Here is a 12,567-nt window from a genome sequence, read left to right as displayed (position 1 = left end):
TCACACCCAGAAAATGACTCAAAGTATGAAAGAGATAACTTGGCCCAGCTTTGCCCAGGCATGCAGCACATGTGAATTCTAGGTAACCGGAGGATTACCTAGATAAGAGCTGGAAATGAAGAATTTATTTCCCTGTGTGTGTTTGTCAGGGGTCTTTGGGCTGTTTTAGCTACTTCCTGTGTATGCCTTTAACTATCCTAGCCCCAAGTGGGTGCCTACTACACAGGTCATATACACCTGATGGGGAATGTCAGAATGTCAGAGGACTGGTTAACTGTAATGAGGGGCTATTTGATGGGCATTTTAAAGCTCACTTTAAAGAGTTTCATCTAGCTCCTTCATTACCCCAGGAGGAAAGGTCAGAGGAGATGAAAACCTGCTGTCCTCCTAAAGTCACTTGATTCTCATACAATTATATTTCAGAACATTCTCAAACTTCTAGTGTTTCTTCTTTTAGGCTTTATTTGACCGTGACATCATGAACAAGAGCAAAACCCTGCACTGGGGAAATTTACTCCAGAGCTAACAAGGAACCCACAGAGTGCATCGTCTCCAGGGACCCAGAACATTGTGGGTAGTTAGAAATTCCAAAGATGAAGACAGACAGTTTTCCCCGCTCCATCACCCCCCACCCACCCCGCACACACAGAGAAAGAAACCAGACACTCAGCCACTCAAGAGGTAAGTTTAGATGTTTAAGATTCAAAGAAATAAAAACTATTTATTTTAGAATCTCAGTTGTTATTTTACAGAATTATAGGCTGTTAGAGCTGTAAAGAAAGGGTCACTAGTGACTCTGCACTTCCCTTGATGGCCACGTCAAACAAGGCCCTGAGGCCTGGGGCTGGTTGCATTTTAGCCCCACCACTTATCAGCTGTGTGACCTTTAGCAAGTGACTTAACCTCTCTGTGCCTCAGTGTCTCCTCTCAAAGGTCAGAATAATTATACCTTCTACCTTGAGTTGTTGAGAGGCTTAAACAGAATAAGCATTTAGCCCAGTGGCTGGCACCTAGCTGGTGATACATAAATGTTAGCTATTCTTATCAATACCGTTAAAGACATTCAGCTATAATCAGGCAGTGGGTTACTGGCAGGCTTGGTGCAGAACAGAAGGCAATGCCTCCTGTCCATCCCATGCCCTGGTCTGGCTGTCTCTGGCAGGAAGAAATCCTGTTTGTGTTACAGTTGTTGTCTGTATTCCAGTCATTTTGGAATGGCTGGCCAGGCACATGCTCAGTGGCCCCGTCTGAGCAAGTGTGGAACACAGTCAGTCGGCAGCTGCAGGATGATTATCTGCAGTCATTTGCTGACAAAGATGCTGAGTAACGAACTAAGACATTTGTTTTTGAAATGATCCATTTTCTTCAGCCTTGTCGTAGTCAGGGGCAGGAAGCTACTCCAGCTATGACTAAAACTTGCCAGGCCCTGTACAGTTAATAGCATCTTTGCTTAGGGTGATTGCTGCCTCACAGGGAAAGTGGATCACAAGGAGAATAAAACACGGAGGTATCTTCATGGTCAAATTTATGCTCAGTTAGCCAGGGATTTGGGACAGATTTAGGTATCTGCTGGCTCGTTAACTTTTGGAGGTCTTGGGTGTTTTTCTCTCCATGGGGCAGTCTCAGAGGTTAGGCCCTTAATGAATGTTTATTGAACAGAATTGAAAACTCTTCCCACAGCTGCACCAGTTTATTCAAAGTAAATCATTATTTCATACGATATTGGTAAATAACAAGTGGTCCCAATTTATATTCCTGGATAACTGGGTAAGCCCCCCTTTCATGTTGGCGCTGTGGTGTTTTATTTAAGAAGGAGAATGCCCCGTTGCTGGGCCGACAGGTGCACCGCTGAGGAACCAAGTGTCTTAGCTCTCAGCAGCCCCTCATTCCGACTTCATGACAAGCACTAAAAAGCACACAGGTGTTGGGCAGAACAAACTCCTTATTTCCAGCTTGCTTATTTTTCTAGTTCAGAATTTCTTCGGAGAAAGCTGTGCTCGAGTCCAGCCACTGGTTATGTTGTGCAATCCACTGGGATGGCAATCACCTCATTGTTTAGTTACAACCCATGAAAAGATGAAGCAAAGAAAGAAAAAAGCAGAGCACACACATAGGGAATGAGGGTGGAGGCTGCACGATGATAATGAAAACCATTTGTTAGCATTTCACTCCTTTCTTTGTGAATCAGCCGAGTTCCTGGCTCCAGGCCTCTGTCTGTGAAACACAGCTGCCCTTCCAAGGCCTTCCAGGGGCTCATCCCGCCATATCTGGTCTAGAGTGTCACCCTTTGTCCCCAGGAAGGCGGGTGCTTGAATGGCTGCCCCAGCTCTCTCTGGGCCCAGCTCTGGCCCTCACCTTCTGTCCCAGGGCACCTACCCCTCCTGTGTGAACGTGCCCGGCCTCGGTGCCTTTTAAGCCCTGCCTGAACCGGATTTGGTGCACTTTGTGTATGCAGGGCTTTCCTCTTTGCCTGCATTGTGTCCACCCGTCTGTGTCCAGGACTTGCAGCCCCAGCTTTTTTTTTTTTAATTACTTCTACTTTTCTTTCTTTCAGCAGACCTGATTTCTCTATTCCCAAAATACAGACTGAAACATTTTTAAGGATAAAAACTAAAAATAAATAAAAACTTAAAAATAAAGCATAAAACAAGCAAAAACCTTTCAACAACCGCCCCCCCCCCAAATTTACAGCCAGTAGAACAGTATATGTCTGCCTAAGCATCTCTGTTTTTCTTACATTGTCCCCAAGAGAGGAAGCACCTCGAAATGCACATGTTGTAGTTACAGGCAGAGACCAGCACCAGATGCTCTGTGCACTTGTGCTCATGAAGTCCTAGTACCTAAGTGCCCCACCGCCCTCTGCCTACTTCTCGAATCTATCACAGCATTTATACAAGTCTCTTATGCACAGCCATAGAGCATGGCAGCATTATGTTCAACCGTCACCACCACCACCACTATCTCCACCACCATGACTGTCATTTCCACCGCCTTGGCTGCCTGCATCGCCACGACCACCACAACCTCCTCTATCCTATCATCACCCATCACCACCACCAGCATCACCACTTCCACCATTTTACCATCACCATTACCACACCCCCACTATCAGTACCACCATCACCATTACTACCATCACCAGCATCACCACCACCACCACTACTAAAGGATTAAAGAACTTTTTGGAGTCAGGCAGGGAAGTCTGACCAGTGTTCCTCAAGGCCTCCTCTTAGGCTGAGCCAGAAGAGGGTCAAGACTGGGGGTCATTTAGTCTCTTCCAAGTAGTTAAGTGAATTGTTTATGTTCCATATAACTCAACTGAGTGGTGAATAGAGCTGGGTCTAGAAATCAATATTCCTGCTTTCCGTCTGTGTATTCCATCATACTGTTTTCCAGCACCCATTCTGGAAGTTGTATTTTTTTCTTTCTCTTTCCTGAGTTTTGTTATTGTTGTTAACTTTGTTTTTCCAGTAATATAGATGACATTATCTAGTTTAGATTTGATAAAATTATCTCAAAACAGGAGTATCTATGACTATTCAAGGACGTTATATATAAACACACATATACTTCAAAAGGTAAAGAAGGAACTAGGTACCTCGTCCTCCAAAATGAGGCCGGTTCTTCCATTTGCCTGTGCATTGTTTGAGGATCAGTGCACCACTGTTGCCGACCACCTTTGAGCTTTTCTATTTGTTCATAACCTGAAGACAATCTGACTTTGTGTTTAGGCCCCTGCAGGAGGGAAAGCTCTCCCAGAGCCCTCCCCTCAGCTTCCAGGAGGTACTCCTCAGACTAGTGGGACTCCATGCAGTGATTGGCTCCCACTTGAAAGAGGGGAGTTCCCTGGGAGTTAAAGGCCAGCCCGAGTGTGGCTCCCTACTGGCCCCTCTGTGCCAGCCAGAGAAGGGCCGCCAGTGTCCCAGGAGAAGGTTAGCTCCCTGGGGTGCTTCTTCCTTATCCACTTGTTCAGACACTGGAAGTTTGAGTTTAGGCTTGTAGGGCAAAAGGTTGGGGGTGGGATAGAAGTCCCCCGAAGAGCCCCCTTAGGCTGCCTGAGAGGCATCAATAAGGATGGAATTACCTGTATTTTAGGTGTAAAATTAAATGTGGTGTAATACGATGCATTAAAATATGATAAGTACTTCACTAGCATAAACCATGGGTTAGAAGTGAATACAATTACGACCACTAATAATAAATAACAATTATTGGGTATTACGTGCCAGATACTCTACTAAGGGCTTTCTAGAGATTATCTTTTTAAATACTTATTAAAAATCTTCTGAGATCAGTATTATCCCCAGTTTGCAGATAAGGAAACTTGCCCTCCGCGTGAAGTGGGGAAGTACAAGTGCTTAGTGGATGTGTGAAGGACAAGAGCACAGGGCTGCTCTGTGGTCACTCCTCGTCACTGTTCTCCAGACTGCTCACAAATCTGACTGTTCAAAGGAGCGACAGCTTTGTCCTCTGGGCTTTGTACTGATGGCCGATTTCTGCTTCTGTGATATGGATAACGTATAGGTGGGATCCTGCATATTTTCTATTCTTGAATTTACCTAATTGCTTTTAAAAATCGAACGGTGGAGTCCGCCTGCCAATGCAGGGGACACGGGTTCGTGCCCCGGTCCGGGAAGATCCCACATGCCGCGGAGCGGCTGGGCCCGTGAGCCATGGCCACTGGGCCTGCGCGTCCGGAGCCTGTGCTCTGCAACAGGAGTGGCCACAACAGTGAGAGGCCTGCGTACCGCAAAAAAAAAAAAAAAAAAAAAAAAAAAAATCGAATGGTGATCTCCTATCTATAGAATACCTTGACTTCTCCACTTCTCTGTCATGAGACTCTCCTTGTTTACAACCTGAGGGAGCCCACAGTCACTGAAATGCCCTCCTCGCTGAAATACTCTAACCACCAAGGAACAGATTCTGGTTGGACCCACTATTCTGACAGTAATGTAGGTACAGAAGATAGATGCTTAGAATGTGCAGTCGTTTCTTACTGAGCAATTTATAGACATGGGAATGTGTCTATTCCATGTACTCTCATACATTTTCTGGATAAGATTTACTCTTAATTGTGAGACTGTGAAAAAACCGAAAAACAAAAAAACACAGCAAGACAGGCACTACTCACTCTGAGCTGGGTTGTGATTCTCTGCTGGTTGGCTTTTTGGGTGTGAAGACCAAGCCAGAGACTGATGGGGCCAAGTGGAGTCTGTTAAATATTTCCATTCATGGACATGCCATAGAAAACCATCTCATACGTTTACAGGAAAACATCACATATAATATCTTTGTTGTGCTTAATCAGAACCAGGGTAAAACTTCCAGTCACCAGGAATAGAAACTTACCCTAATGATTTCATTTTTTAGTCCAAAATATACAGTGTTTTCTCTGCCTGCTCTGTTTGTCACTTTCTAAAACAAGAAATTACCAAGCTATAACTTTGGTTTGAGGGATGGGGGAAAACAGTCAACTCTGAACAGAAATAAAGAGAGACTGAATGTCAAGGGTCCTTGGTGGAGGAGCATCCAGAAGTGGATTCAGTTTGTGGATTGTTGACTTTATTTCCCAGAACTGTGTGAATTACCCAATCAGTGTTCAACTGTCCATCCAGGCTCCAGGCTCTCAGCAGTGGGTACTTCATATATATATAATAGGAGTGAATCAAAGGCAGAGACGAGGTTGAGTGAGCTACCACCAGTGGTTTGTGTGTGCGAGTGTGTGTGTGTATGTTGGTTTGTTTTGTTTTTTTTAAGGAAGACACGGTTGTTTTCACTGTTAGTAAATGAAATGGTCTTTTCCAAGAAGACTGAGAATCTCATGCTATGAAAAACAGATAGGACGCTAGGCGGAAGAGAAGCACTTCCTTCTGATTTGCCACATTGAATTACATTGAACTGAGTAAATGGTTTAATATTAGGAATCATGCTTCTCTGTGTGCAGCAGATTAATGGTTTTTATTTTAAGCTCTGGGGTGAAAATCTGGCAGCTTCTTTAGCCCACCAGCCTACAGCCTTCAGAAACTCTCTTTGAAAGAGACAGGATTGCTGTCTTCTAACTTCTCAAGAATAAGCGTGAGCAGGAAGAGTGCAAATCATAAGAAGGCTCTTCACCAGTGAGCAATAGCTGTCACCTACAGGCTGACAGCGACACTTTGGCAGACACACCAGAAGGGCAGACATTGGCCATGAATTATGCAGCTTGGCCCCGTCCCCACTGGGCACCATGGGGGATCTGAGTAATGCTGGCACTGAGGATGGCCCTGGCTCTGGTGCAGGATCTGCAGCTTTCAGTTAGGGGCCAGCCTGGGGCTGGGTCCAGGTCAGGGACAGGGAGAAACGCCTTTCTCGTTTCCCATCAGCTTGGAGCTTGAAGAGTGTTTGTGGCATGAATGAATGAGTTCTGAACAGATGGAATCAGACCAGCCCAATGCCTGCAGGCACTGGGACAAACTCAGTGAGCTGGGGTTCGCCCTGCCCTTAGGAAATCTGATGTCATCATAGAGGGAAACTGAAGACAGGGAATGAGAAAGATGGAACTATAGTAAGAAGCACTTGAGAGAGGAGGAGAGTGGGGGGAAGTACAAGGGCAGTAAAAGAGAGGAGAGAGAGGGCAAGAAAATGACGGAGGGCAGTGGGCAAAGTGAAAGAAGTTGAAGGGGGGGACCCAAAGGGCAAAGCAAGGAGAGGGGAACCAGAGGAAGAAGGAAATGGAAGAAAGACACACAGATTGAGAGAAGACTTTGAAGATGGCCTTGGCCTCAGCTCCAGCGAGAGGGAAGAAATCCCCGCACAAGTCACAAACACACGCTTCAGCCTGTGCCGGTGAGACGTGATTCCTAGATTTCCCTGGAGAAATAGCCCAAGCAAAAGGTAATCAGAGCCATTTATAATTAGCAACTCCCCCGGAAGAACCCAGATTTCACCGATCTGTCTTCTGGTGACCGTACAAGATAATTCTGATGATGTTTCAATTAACAGTCTATCAGAATATGATTTTTGCTGGAAAAATTCCAAATTTGAGCCCAAACCCAATGGTAGCATTGTCTTGGCAGAACGACACAGAGATCTTGCTCCGTAGGTTAGGGTAAGGCCATAACCTAGGGTACACAGCGACTTCAACACAGAAGTCCTTCATCACAGAGCCGCCATGCTGGGTGTGCCAGACCGGCCCTTAAAATAAATGTGATTGAGTGACCTCACAACTATCAGAGTCAGAGAAAATGCCTTGGAAGATAAACTGTGAGTGAAAAGGACTAAAGGACAACATCAGGGGAATTGGGGCTTCCCACTGATGCACAGATCCAGCTGGACTTGGTTATAGTGTAAACTTTGTTTAATCAAATCCTCTGTCATTGGGCTTCCCTGGTGGCGCAGTGGTTGAGAGTCCGCCTGCCGATGCAGGGGACACGGGTTCGTGCCCCGGTCTGGAAAGATCCCACGTGCCGCGGAGCGGCTGGGCCCGTGAGCCATGGCCGCTGAGCCTGCGCGTCCGGAGCCTGTGCTCCGCAACGGGAGAGGCCACAACAGTGACAGGCCCGCGTACCGCAAAAAAAAAAAAAAAAATCCTCTGTCATTAATAAAACCCCTAACCAAATACAAACACAGATAAATGATGATGTACTTGGATTTCACATTGGACTCGCATCGCTGCTTCACCAGGTGTCATCCACAAATCTGAGATGCAAGCTGCTGGGGCTGGAGCTGCAGAGAGGCTGTCTTGGAGGTGTGCTTCCGCCACTCCGTTTGTGGCACTGCCATTCCCCTGTTTACTGCTGCTCAGCCAGTCAGTGAAGGAGCTGAGGGAAACCACGGGCTCTGCCCAAGACCCACGATCCTTCTCTTCTCAGTGAGGCAAACGTTAAAGGCAAACCAGGAGGGTGGGGCATCTGGAAACCACCCCATAATAAAAATGGTTGAAGTACGATGTCACAAATTCAGGAAAGCTTCCACAGGGAGGGGAGAAGAGATGCCCTCCATCGTTCCAGGAGACACAACTGGGACGAAAGCACAGAAATGGAAGAGAAGCGGGTCCTACCTCAACACTAGGTTGCCAACGATATCCAGCAAAGGGAAACGGCTGCCAGCTGAGGTAGAATTCCCTGTCACGAGCCATGTTCAATTCAGGCTGAATAAATGTAATAGCCTCTCATTATAAGAGTATTAAGCTTGTGTAAATTATCAGCAATTAGAACAAATAAAAGGAGGGATGGAGAAAAGGAGGGAAGAAGGAAGGAAGGAAAGGAGAGAAAGAGAGAAAATGAATAACCATGTGAATAGTGAGAGTGAGTCTTTCTGTAATCCCACCAAACCAGCACAGGAGGTGGGGATACAATTGTTCCATCAGTGTCAGTTCCCATCCACCTCTCCTTCTGTGAGCCTGGGCAGATTTGGTCTGAAAGATTCGTCTGTTTTAAACAATATGGCCTCTTTGCAAGCCAGCTACATCCGGTGCTCCACTGAAGAAAGAGCAGTCTGTTCCCATACTGGAGGAAAAACCAGCTGGTTAAACTTATTGAGAGCCATTGTTATACTTCAGCATGGAGACTTCCTAAGGGGTTTTTGAAGGTAAATTTGGCTACACTTCACTGCTCTCTTATACATTGACTTTAGAACACAGCCCTGCTGGAGGACAGGTAGATAGTCTTTAACAGCAGGTGGATAATATTAAAATAAAACAAATTTTAGATAGATGCAGATATTAAAGATGAACACAGGGAAAAAAGACTGAAGGGAAATACAGCAAATGTTAGCAGTAGTCAAGTTAAAGGATTATGGGTGAGTGTGTTTTATTCTTTTTTGTGGCATGGGGGATCTTAGTTCCCGGACCAGGGATCGAACCCGTGCCCCCCTGCAATGGAAGCACGGTGTTTTAACCACTGGACCACCAGGGAAGTCCCATGTTTTATTCTTTATACTTTTCTGTATTTTCTAAATATTTTGCAATGAGCCACAAAGAGCTTTTACAATCAGAATAACATATTTTAAAAGTTTGACAATTGTATATTTAAAACTGTAGAAATGTCCATAGATTTCACCTATTAATCCCACTTTTGAGATTTTATCCCACAAAAATAATCCTAAGAAGGAAAGAGCTATACTCATGGCTTTTTTTCCCTCAATTATTTATAATTGCAAAATCAGAAGCCAAGGTTCTTCAATAGTGGGATAGTTCATTAGTTACTCGGCAGAAAATCTTTTTCTAGAACTTCTGTGTAGTCATTAAATATGAAAACTGTGAAGGCAGTAAGAACAAGGATAAATGCTTATAATCTAGTGTGGAATGGCAGTGGGGGGACGGGTTAGGGAAGACCATGTATGAGATCATTGCAGCCAAGGGAAATCACACACGCACAGGAACCAGGCCTGGAAGTAAATATCTAAAATGAAAACAGTTGTACTGAGTGTTAGAACTTTGGGTATCTCCTTCCCTTCTCCCCCATTTTCCAAATGGTTCATAATGTCATTATGATGCCTTTATAATGAAAATAAGGTCCATAAACCTTTCCTTATGTTCTTTCTGTAAACCCTTCAGGTTTCAGGTGATACCAGATTTGTTTCTGTGTTCATGTTCCCCTCAAGGTGCTGAGCCTGGGCTTCTGCATTCTGCAGAGGAGCAGTCGGTGTTGCTGACTAAGCCACCAGGTTTATTTTTTGACTTTGGGTGGCTGCAGGTGGGGGACATGCTCAGTCTGTGAGCAGCCTCTTTGTTTACTCAAGCTACAGTTGTACTGCATTGAACACAGAATAAGAAACTGATGGATGGTTTCTATGTCTGTGGACACGCTGTCTATGCTTGGAAGTTCTTGGATACATATGCAAATAGTTGGGAACTCGGATTCTCCTTCATCTATTGTGGACTTAGGCGGTTCTGTTCCCCCAAAGCTCACATAAGGTTTGGTTTTAATGGCAGCTCCTGATTACCTGTTCTATGGAAGGAAAAAATTGTAAAGAAACCACCAAGCTATTTGTAGGGCATATTATTTGGTTGTGTTCACCCCAGGCTTGGGGGAAGGGGGCTGGGGGGAAGAGGGGTAGGAAGGTTGGGAGGAGGGTAGCACGAACATTGAACACATGCCTGCCCCTCTCCAGGAATAACACTAGAGGCTTATTAGTGTGTGGCTCACTTGCACGTCCCAGACAGACAAGGGAACTGAGACTCTGAGAGGTTAGGTAATTTGTCCCAGGCCACACAGGCTAGAAAAAAGGAATTATCTAGTTCTAAAGCACAGTAAGCATTGATTTCCATGCTCTGGGCACATACTAATAGATAATCCACAAAATGAAAAAAAAAAAAAAAAGTCTGGCACTGACTTTAATCACCAGGGGTTCTTTTGTAGTCAGTGGTTCTCAAGCAAGGGTGATTGTGACCCCCAAACCCCACCCCAGGAGATATTTGGAAACATCTGGAGACATTTCTGGTGTCACAGTGGAGTGGGGAATTGCTACTGGCATCTCACAGGTAAAGGCCATAGATGTTGCTACCATCCCATAGTGTTTGGGACCACCTGCCACAATAAAGAATCATCTGGGCTGAAACGTTAATGGTGTTGAGGTTGAGAAACCTTGCCCTGTCATAATAGAACCCAATGTAACTTATCCCCACTACATTCACTTCCTTATTCACTTATGACACTAAGTTTCTGTGCTTCTGAACAATTCTCAAATATATAAAGTATCTGAGGTGCTGTCTGCTTACTGATCGTGTGATGAGGAACCACTCAGCATACGTAAATCAAATAAATGTGCATCTAGATGACAATGCCAAGTTCAAATCTGAAATTTATGAAGGGAGTTTGCAGTGAAATTGCCAGCAAGAAATTAACAGCTCCCCTAGTGTTACCAATTGTGGCTAACCCTAATCTGTATTAAATTCTACAGTGAATAGCTGAACATTCTTCTGAGCCTCAGGATTCCCACATGTAAAATCAGAAACTTGGCTGTTCTCTGATAACAAGGTCAATCACTAAGATTTAACACTTAAGCTATGTCTATAAGCACAGTAAATTGCTTTGGTTTGCTGTTCCTTGCCTATTAGGAGGGCCAGCTCCAGGAGGGCCATTAATTTTGTTACTTCTATGGCATCAAGACAGCCCCTGGATAACTAAAGCTAATGAATTATTCAATGCTTTTGTGGTTCACCATAATTTTGCAGGCATAGGATTGTACCGATATTTGAGAAAAACTCTTAGAAACTCTGCAAAACGAAAAAGGACTCAGGGGTCATCTAGTTTAGTCTTTAATCAATCAAGTAGTATTCCCTGGATGACCTACTATGTGTCCAATTCCATGCTCAGTATCAGAGAGAATACTAGACAAGCATAAAGCACAAGCTTAACCCTCAAGTAATAAACAGTATAGGGGAGGAGATGAGACAAGAGCACAGGAAATATTTAGTGAATAACTTGGGTTCTAAATTGTGTTGTACGGACTGTTAGCAAAGACGGGGTTCAGAGAAGCCTCAATCGCATGGAGTTGTTGATATTTTTTCACGTGTTTACCTCTCCCATTACACTGACAGCTACCAAGAGTGCAGGGACCTTGACACTTTCTTCTTGGTGTCTAGACAGAGCCTGGTTTGTAGAAGCCAACAAATTAATGTCCATTTAATAAGTGAATGAATGATCTCAACAGGAAGTGGACCTTGATCTTGGCCTTGAAATCACAGGAATGTCTAAAATCAGTGTTTCCCACCCCTGGGATGTCAAAAGAGATTTGAAAAAACAGGGGTTCCATGGTCAAATGCATTTGGGAATTGTTGGGCTAGAAACAGCTTTCTTTAATCAGAGCTTTCCATGTGCTAGTATGCATTGGGAATCTCTAGAAGGATTCACTTATCTGAGGTCAAACTTATTTGATCATGGAAACATTTTTTACTGAAGATTTGGTGACATAAATTTGAATCAGTACACCAAGAAATTCGCTTTGAGACTAGTTAATTTAAATTATCCAAAGAAAATCATTTCTTGGATTGATCAGTGCTTCGAACACAGTATAATGGAGCCCATAAAACTGTGATTTGGGGATTTTCAAGAGAGAGGAAAAAAGAAGTCCTGTCCCTCTAAACCAAGCTGTGTGAAGGAAAGACCGGAATACATTTTATGCTGTCCTTGAGCAGTTCTCATAAGTGGCCTCTTTGCCTCTCCGGTTTAGAGTGTCCTGCTTGGCCTGATGTAATGGCTTAAGCCTTGGATGGACATTTTTTAAAATTTTGGATGAGTCTTTTCTTAATATTCCCAGTGGGCTTGTACTTTTATTTTTTTAAATGTCTTTTGCCCTGAACTGCTCAACTGGGCTTGATAAATTCTCAGCAGACTGCTGGCCCCAGAGCCCTAGATGATCTGGGACAGCTGCTGTTTGTTTTGTGTAAATTTGCACTTGCTTTGGTTTTGGTGGGTTTCCTTACATAGTTTCCAATTATAAGGATCACGTATGGGCACCAATCCACTAAAAAGGTAAAAGCAAAAATGCCTATTATCTTGTTTCTTTACCTTATTAAAAGTTTCTTTTTTTAACTTTAATATAGCTTTCAAATGTACAGTTGTTTTTCCTTTTCTAATCAACTTT

General features: G+C 44.2%; 1 protein-coding gene across 3 annotated transcripts in view; it reads right to left on the bottom strand.

The window, feature by feature from the left end:
• Nucleotides 1-12,567, bottom strand: part of NGF (nerve growth factor) — a 50,581-nt gene that overhangs the window by 14,909 nt on the left and 23,105 nt on the right. The window contains exon 1 of one of the 3 annotated variants that reach the window (XM_004318079.4): nt 7,625-9,953. The exons of the other annotated variants lie outside the window; for them this stretch is intronic. The gene's annotated coding sequence lies outside the window, so the exon portion shown is untranslated. Of the gene's footprint in view, nt 1-7,624; nt 9,954-12,567 lie in introns of those variants that run through there. 3 annotated transcript variants of the gene reach the window in all.

This window comes from Tursiops truncatus, chromosome 1, assembly GCF_011762595.2.
Source record: "Tursiops truncatus isolate mTurTru1 chromosome 1, mTurTru1.mat.Y, whole genome shotgun sequence".
NCBI classification, from domain to species: domain Eukaryota; kingdom Metazoa; phylum Chordata; class Mammalia; order Artiodactyla; family Delphinidae; genus Tursiops; species Tursiops truncatus.
This window is presented reverse-complemented; position numbering and strand designations above follow the sequence as displayed.